Here is a 10002-nt window from a genome sequence, read left to right on the forward strand (position 1 = left end):
AGTGTCCACGGATGGACTAAAAAGTCTTTGAGACAGCTAAAATCCTTGTAACTCTCTCTCTCTCTCTCTCTCTCTCTCTCTCTCTCTCTCTCTCTCTCTCTCTCTCTTATCCAGAGCGAATGGAGTGATCTCATTTTTGTATTATCTTATCTTGTCGAGTGTTACACCAATACCGTTTCTTGCGACGAGTTCGTGAAGCGAAAAGGATGTCGGAAAACAGTTCACAGGGTACGTAAATATGACAATAATAACATGTAAAATGTTCAAAACATCTTAACACTTTTTTCAATCATATAAATATTATTTCTATAAAAATGCTGTTCCTGAGAACTAACAATTGATTTTAGAAATTTGGAAAAGGCTGGAAAATGCCAAGTTAATATTGTATATTTTATATAGTATATGAATGTCCATTTCTTAGCACTACGATTTGAGATAATGTCATATTGATAAGATAAGGCAGGTGGAGCAACTGTAATGTCTTAGTTTTATCATGGTTTGATTACAAACGTATTAATAAAAAGATTTATATAAAATATCGTACACAAAGCTAAATGCACCTGTATATAACTTCAATTATACAAACATTTATATGTCTATTTAATTTATATATTAAAAGAACAATGGCCCACACTAATCGATGTCTTTTCAAGAAAAACTAGTTTGATAGTTTTTTATATATAAAACTAATTTGAAATTAGATTTTACAGAACTCAGTGTCTTTTCGATTAAAATGGGTTTGACAATTTTTGATATATGGCTAATTCAAAATTAGATTTTAAACAACCCGGTGCCTTTCCTCACTCATAAAACTCTACCCATTTTTTTGCGTTAAGAATAAATTATAAAAATGATTCATAAAAAAACGTAGGGAAATACAAAGAAAAATGTTTTGATTACTAAAATAGAACAGAATCAAATATATCAAAAAGGGAGAGAAAACTAATATTGCAAAGTAAGGTAAATACTGTACCAGACTGAAAGGAGCCGAAAAAGAAATTCATTACATATTGAAGGAGATGAAGAAGATGAAGAGATTTAAGAAGAAATCCTTCACGTATATATCAAAGACGAAGACGATTGATGAAACCTTTAAAAAAAAAAAAAAAAGGAAAATGCAACTCTGCAGTCAATGCCTTCCCCTACCAAGATCTTCAATAAGAAGGGATCACGAAGTCGAAATTAAGTTGGTCTACACTGCACATTTTGGGGGTGATAGGCCTTACTGGGCCTTTGATATCTATCTGAGACAGGGTGGAAGGGCTTTAGGTAGCTGTGCTGACAGTCAAAGATAAAAAATAAACATCAAAGCAACACTCGGAAGTTGCATCGGAGCCGATCAAAATCTTTTCCTCGCTCTCAGGTCGTCTAGATGACGGCCTTTTCACTGGAGAGAGAGAGAGAGAGAGAGAGAGAGAGAGAGAGAGAGAGAGAGAGAGAGAGAGAGAGAGAGATCTTCTCGCTCTCAGGTTGTCTAGATGGCTGCTTTTCGCAGTCGAGAGAGAGAGAGAGAGAGAGAGAGAGAGAGAGAGAGAGAGAGAGAGAGAGAGAGAGAGAGAGATCAAAATCTTTTTCTCGCTCTCAGGTCATCTAGATGGTGGCCTTTTCGTTGTCGCTAGAGAGAGAGAGAGAGAGAGAGAGAGAGAGAGAGAGAGAGAGAGAGAGAGAGAGATCAAAATCTTTTTCTCGCTCTCAGGTCATCTAGATGGTGGCCTTTTCGTTGTCGCTAGAGAGAGAGAGAGAGAGAGAGAGAGAGAGAGAGAGAGAGAGAGACTTTACCCCCCCCCCCCTCCTCCACGATACCGTTGCAATAAAAAGTATATCACTAAGCAGGTATTTATCGCACGTCACTAGTTCTAAAGAGAGTATTTCAGTTTGGAATATTTATTTGAATTTTAAAGTAATCTTCATAAAGTAAAAAAAAAATAGTATTCTAGAAGCTTTAACCAAATTTTAAGGCACTTATCAAAGCTGGTTTATATATGTATTTAAATTCATGATTCTCTTCATCCTTTTTAACTATTAAGAACAATTGTTTATAATTTGCAAAGAGAGCAGAAACTATAAGTTAATAAAATAATAAATGCCTACGAGTTCTATTTTCCTTTAACACTGAAGGTAATATTGAATATGAAATTGTATAAATACTGTATTTCAATAATACCTCTAAAATGCCCAATATATTTGGTATCAAAATAACATTTGAAAGATCAATAATAGACTATAACCTTAGCATTATGAAAATGTTTGTAATCATGATTAAACTGTTGCCTCTATTGTCATGAAATTCTTGGAAAAAAAAAAAACTTACATATTAGTACTGTCTTCATTAAAATTTCTCTAAATACTTCCCAAAACGAGTGATAAACATATTATCCACACAAATAAACTTCTGAGCATAGGATCATCCACACAACTCAACTTCTAAACATTTGATCATCCATACAACAACTTCTAAACATCTGATCATCCTTACAAGTCAACTTCTAAACATCTGATCATCCTTACAAGTCAACTTCTAAACATCTGATCATCCTTACAAGTCAACTTCTAAACATCTGATCATCCTTACAAGTCAACTTCTAAACATCTGGTCATCTAAACAAGTCAACTTCTAAACATCTGATCCAAACAACTCAACTTCTAAACATATGAACATCCATGCAACTCAACTTCTAAACATATGATGACATAACTCAACTTCTAAACATCTAATCATCCATACAGCTCAACTTCTAAACATATGACCATCCAAGCAACTCAACTTCTAAACATATGATGACACAACTCAACTTCTAAACATCTCATCATCCATGCAGCTCAACTTCTAAACATGTGACCATCCATACAACTCAACTTCTAAACATGTGACCATCCATACAACTCAACATCTAAACATCTGATCATCCATACAACTCATCTTCTAGACATATGACCATCCATACACCTCAACATCTAAACATCTGATCATCCATACAACTCAACTTCTAAACATATGACCATCCATACAACTCAACTTCTAAATATTTGATCATCTAAAGACCTGTACTTCTAAACATATGACCATCCATACAACTCAACTTCTAAACATCTGATCATCCATACAACTCAACTTCTAAACATATGACCATCCATACAACTCAACATCTAAACATCTGATCATCCATACAACTCAACTTCTAAACATATGACCATCCATACAACTCAACTTCTAAATATTTGATCATCCAAAGACCTGTACTTCTAAACATATGACCATCCATACAACTCAACTTCTAAACATCTGATCATCCATACAACTCAACTTCTAAACATACGACCATCCATATAACTCAACTTCTGAATATTTGATCATCCAAAGACCTGTACTTCTAAACATATGACCATCCATACAACTCAACTTCTAAACATCTGACCATCCATACAACTCAACTTCTAAACATATGACCATCCATACAACTTAACTTCTAGACATCTGATCATCCAAAGACCTGAACTTCTAAACATATGATCATCCACTCAACTAAACTTCTAATCATCTGATCATCCATACAACTCAACTTCTAAACATATGACCATCCATACAACTCAACTTCTAAATATTTGATCATCCAAAGACCTGTACTTCTAACCTTATGACCATCCATACAACTCAACTTCTAAACATCTGATCATCCATACAACTCAACTTCTAAACATATGACCATCCATACAACTTAACTTCTAGACATCTGATCATCCAAAGACCTGAACTTCTAAACATATGATCATCCACTCAACTAAACTTCTAAACATCTGATCATCCATACAACTCAACTTCTAAACATATGACCATCCATACAACTCAACTTCTAAATATTTGATCATCCAAAGACCTGTACTTCTAACCATATGACCATCCATACAACTCAACTTCTAAACATCTGACCATCCATACAACTCAACTTCTAAACATATGACCATCCATATAACTCAACTTCTAAACATCAGATCATCCATACAACTCAACATCTAAACATCTGATCATCCAAAGACCTGAACTTCTAAACATATGATCATCCACTCAACTAAACTTCCATATTCTATCGATAACCTGTAATAATGAAGACGTGTGAAATTACTATGGCACAACCTTCTGATATTTTCAGGGGAATTGTTTGCTTTCGAAAGAGACTTGACAGGTATTTCCGAAAGGTCTCTAAAGCAAGCGACAAGCAGCAAACATGTAGAACCGAAGCCTTATCGTAAAAGCGATAAGAGATAAGGGTAATCTTATCTGGGAAAATGTGGGATATCTAGGTTGGGAAAATATTCGGGCGTAACAAAATGTAGAAAAATTACTGGTGGTGAAATATCCACAAACACGGATTCTAGATTAAATATTTCTTAATTTCATAAAAAAGGGGGTTAATTTAATGAGTCATGTAGATTTTTTTAGGAATCAATCACTAAAATGAAAAGTTGATTTAATGACATGTATTTTTTTCAGAAATCAATCACTGTGAACTGAAAAGTTGATTTAATGAGTCATGTAGATTTTTTTTTTTCAAGAATCAATTACTAAAATGAAAAGTTGATTTAATGACATGTATTTTTTCAGAAATCAATCACTGAACTGAAAATTTGATTTAATGACTAATGTATTTTTTTTTTTTTTTTTTTTTAGAAATCAGTCACTGTGAACTGAAAAGTTGATTTAACGAGTCATGTAGATTTATTTAGGAATCAATCAATAAAATGAAAAGTTGATTTAATGACTAATGTATTTTTCTTTTCAGAAATCAATCACTATGAACTGAAAAGTTGATTTAATGACTAAAGTAATTTTTTCAGAAATCAATCACTGTGAACTGAAAAGTTAATTTAATGAGTCATGTAGATTTTTTTTTCGGAACCAATCACAAAAATGAAAAGTTAATTTAATGACTAAAGTATTTTTTTTTTTAAATCAATCACCGTGAACTGAAAAGTTGATTTAATGACTAATGTAATTTGTTTTAGAAATCAATCACTGTGGACTGAAAAGTTTATTTTTATGAGTCATGTAGAATTTTTTTTAGAGATCAATCACTATAATGAAAAGTTGATTTAGTGACTAATGTAATTTTTTTTCAGAAATCAATCACTGTGAACTGAAAAGTTGATTTAATGAATCATGTAGATTTTTTTCAGGAATCAATCACTAAAATAAAAAGTTTACTTAATGACTAATGTACTTTTTTCCAGAAATCAATGGCTGTCTAATGAAAAGTTGACTTAATGAATCATTTAGATTTTGTTTTCAGAAATCAATCACTGAACTGAAAGTTGATTTAGTGAGTCATGTTTTTTTTTTTTTTTTTTTTTTTTTTTTTAAATCAATCACTGAACTGTTACAAACTGCGGAAACCAGATTATGAATCATTACATTAATGGAAATTGAAGATAACAATTAAAAAAAAATCAATTATTCATACGGATATCTTTCCAAAGCGGATAAGAGATTCCAATCTCATCAATCACAGGAAATGAGATAATTTCATTCTTCCTACTTGAATATTTCATAATTAAAGGCCATATTTGAAGACTCGTTTTTCTAATATAGAATAAAACCATTCCGGTAAAATAAAACAAAACCAAAAATACATAAATGTAATCACATAAATAAAATCATGAGAAATTAGAATTCACCAGAGTCAAAATTCTTTTTTTTTTTTTTTAATTTTCATTTTCGATGGATTTAGAAATAAAAACATAATTAGTTAATCATTTCAATAATATATATATATATATATATATATATATATATATATATATATATATATATATATATATATATATATATATATATACACACATATATATATATATATATATATATATATATATATATATATATATATATGTATATATATATATATAAAAGTATATATATATATATATATATATAAATATACATATATATAAATATACATATATATATATATATATATATATATATATATATATATATATATATATATATATATATATATATATATATGTGTGTGTGTGTGTGTGTACATATATATACATATATATATATATATATATATATATATATATATATATATATATATATATATATATACATATATATATGTATATATATATATGTGTGTATATATATATATATATATATATATATATATATATATATATATATATATATATATATATATATATAATTTATATGTATGCACACTGAATCTTTAAGCTAATCTCGCAAATACGATAAAATAGATTCACTTATGTAATATTCTGTATTTATTTATTTAGTTAGTTTATTTTATTTATTTTTTTTTTCCATTCCTGCCACCTACCCATTATACTTCTATTCATTTATTAAATTCAATAAACATTACAAAAGATTGTATTAAAGAATAAAAAAAGAAATAGAACCAATGATTTACATAACTGCTTTAATATTTTTTATTGCAAGCTTGGTGCTCCTCTGAGCTTAATTAATCTATTATTATTTGCTTTCATTGGGGTCTGCTTGCATCACAACAATAGACAATACTTTGATAAAGATGATAACACTATCATTCACTGGTCTGAAAATATAATTATAATGGTGACAATATGTATTCAAATCATGCGTTTTCAATACGTACGTGACATACTAATACCGAATAATATCCATGTTGAATATGAAGTAATTTCTGATAGTGGTTACAACCACCATCTAAAAAACCAAGTAAAGATGTGTCACTTTGACTCGATTTAATCAAGATCACAAAAGAAACTAAATTATAGTCAATTTTTTTAGTGAGGCAGATTTGCACCGAATCGCAGCGATGCCCTTTTAGTTCGAAAAATTTTCCTGATCGCTGATTGGGTCAACTAGATAATTATACCTAATCAGCGATCAGGAAACGTTTCAGAGCTAAAAGTGCACCGCTGCGAGTTGGTGCAAATGCGTCTCATTAAAAAAAATTGAATTTAGTACTGTACCGCAACATTGCCATGTTGACTATAAAGTAAATCTGATGGTGGTTACGCTCATCATCTATAAAACCTAGTATGATTTAATTGAGAAACGACAAAACCTTTAAAACCTATATCATCAAGCTAGAAATCTACCTGGCCACTAAACGTAGCAAGGTTATGAATTTTGAAGGAGGGGGTCTTACGAAAACTCAGGAGTTCGGGAAAATTAACTCTGATAAATTATTATATAAGAATAATATAATTTCATTTTTCGTGCGGAATGATTGAGCGAAAAGAAATTTCATTTTTAACCAATTATTCCAAATTAGAAAAATTTTGCATATACATGAACATATATGTATAGGCTACACACAAACATATAAACATACATATACATATATATATATATATATATATATATATATATATATATATATATATATATATATATATACATATATATATATATATATATATATATATATATATATATATATATATATATATATATATATATATATATATATATATAACCCTTTCTGAGTGGGATAACTTAACATGGTGAAAGTTTTTGTTTATCGCAATGGTCAACAAAGCTCTACTAGTCAGAGTCACCCATACTAGGTTGGTTTGCTGTAAGGGATCAGACTACTCTCCCACCATCACCAACCTACAAGCACTAACGTGGCGATGAAATGGCCAAAACCCCAGAGATGAAAAGGACACACACATCCACGTGTGTATATATATATATATATATATATATATATATATATATATATATATATATATATATATATATATATATATATATATATATATATAAAATGGTGTGTGCGCGCGCGCGGTGTGTTTAAGTAGTGTATATTCCCTCTCATAACAAAGTAATATTACGAACTTCGACGATTTTTTTATGAAACGAGATCAAACTCTTCTACACCTTTCAACATGGCGTTCCACTGTTTTCTGTTACCGTGCAATAAAAAGAATATTCCATCCCTCTACGCAGGTCTTATACAACTTTACCAATTCAATATAATTTAATGATTACGAAACAATAAACATACATCAATGCCAAAGACAGAAACGAGAAAAACAAAAGCAGCAACTACAACAATTTTCCCCTTCGAAAAAAAGGTGACAAATATCGTCTGCAGAAAGAGAGAAACAACTCATTTTGAAACGCCGTCGTATTATTTCGTTCATAAAGGTCATCGCCGGTGATGAATTAAGGACAAATTGCTCCTAATGAACTGCAATGTCATACTTCCCTCGAATTGTTTAGCCATTTGGCTGATTGCACGACCATTTTGCATTCTTTGTCCAAATATCATATATCTCTTGTGATGTGTTACGGCGCGCTTAATGGCGAGAGGGCGGGAAAATGCATAATATACTCGGCTCATTCCTCGGAATATGGACGTTCTTGCATGTACTGATGTGTTGTATAGGACTTGGCAAACGATGTGTTATAAAATAATATACAAACGAATCGTTTGTGTATGTGATGCGAGGTTTTATGAAGCAATTTTACACTATGTTGCCTTAGGTGGAAAATCTATTTTAACCTTTTTTTCATAAGCCATTAAGTTATAGCATTTTCATTCAAACAGATTTTATATCTAAATAGAGTTAAAATCTTGCATGTATTTTTCTAACTAAACACTTAAAACACTGTTTCATCCGTATTCCTGTTTTAATGCATTCCTTATCAAGTTTTCTCAAGTCTATAATAACGGGTTTTATCCATGTTTTTTTGCATGTACTGATGTGTTGTATAGTACTTGGCAAACGATGTGTTATAAAATAATATGCAAACGAATCGTTTAAGTATTTGATGTGAGGTTTTATGAAGCAATATTACACTTGGTTGCCTTAGGTGGAAAAAAAATCTATTCTAGCCTTTTAAAGAGCCTAAAAGTCATTGCATTTTATACACATACTTTTTAGCCTTATTAAGAGCCTAAAATTCATAGCCCTTTATACCCAGACGTTTAGTCTTTTAAGAGCCTAAAAGTCATTGCATTTTATACCCACAATTTTTAGCATTTTTAAGAGCCTAAAATTCATAGCCCTTTATACCCAGACGTTTTAGTCTTTTAAAGAGCCTAAAAGTCATTGCATTTTATACCCACAATTTTTAGCATTTTTAAGAGCCTAAAATTCATAGCCCTTTATACCCAGACGTTTTAGTCTTTTAAAGAGCCTAAAAGTCATTGCATTTTATACCCATACTTTTTAGCCTTATTAAGAGCCTAAAATTCATAGCCCTTTATACCCAGACGTTTAGTCTTTTAAGAGCCTAAAAGTCATTGCATTTTATACCCACAATTTTTAGCATTTTTAAGAGCCTAAAATTCATAGCCCTTTATACCCAGACGTTTTAGTCTTTTTAAGAGCCTAAAAGTCATTGCATTTTATACCCACAATTTTTAGCATTTTTAAGAGCCTAAAATTCATAGCCCTTTATACCCAGACGTTTTAGTCTTTTAAAGACCCTAAAAGTCATTACATTTTATACCCACAATTTTTAGCATTTTTAAGAGCCTAAAATTCATAGCCCTTTATACCCAGACGTTTTAGTCTTTTAAAGAGCCTAAAAGTCATTGCATTTTATACCCACAATTTTTAGCATTTTTAAGAGCCTAAAATTCATAGCCCTTTATACCCAGACGTTTTAGTCTTTTTAAGAGCCTAAAAGTCATTGCATTTTATACCCACAATTTTTAGCCTTTTTAAGAGCCTAAAATTCATAGCCCTTTATACCCAGACGTTTTAGTCTTTTAAAGAGCCTAAAAGTCATTGCATTTTATACCCACAATTTTTAGCATTTTTAAGAGCCTAAAATTCATAGCCCTTTATACCCAGACGTTTTAGTCTTTTTAAGAGCCTAAAAGTCATTGCATTTTATACCCACAATTTTTAGCATTTTTAAGAGCCTAAAATTCATAGCCCTTTATACCCAGACGTTTTAGTCTTTTAAAGACCCTAAAAGTCATTGCATTTTATACCCACAATTTTTAGCATTTTTAAGAGCCTAAAATTCATAGC

This window comes from Palaemon carinicauda, chromosome 5 (genome assembly GCF_036898095.1).
Source record: "Palaemon carinicauda isolate YSFRI2023 chromosome 5, ASM3689809v2, whole genome shotgun sequence".
NCBI classification, from domain to species: domain Eukaryota; kingdom Metazoa; phylum Arthropoda; class Malacostraca; order Decapoda; family Palaemonidae; genus Palaemon; species Palaemon carinicauda.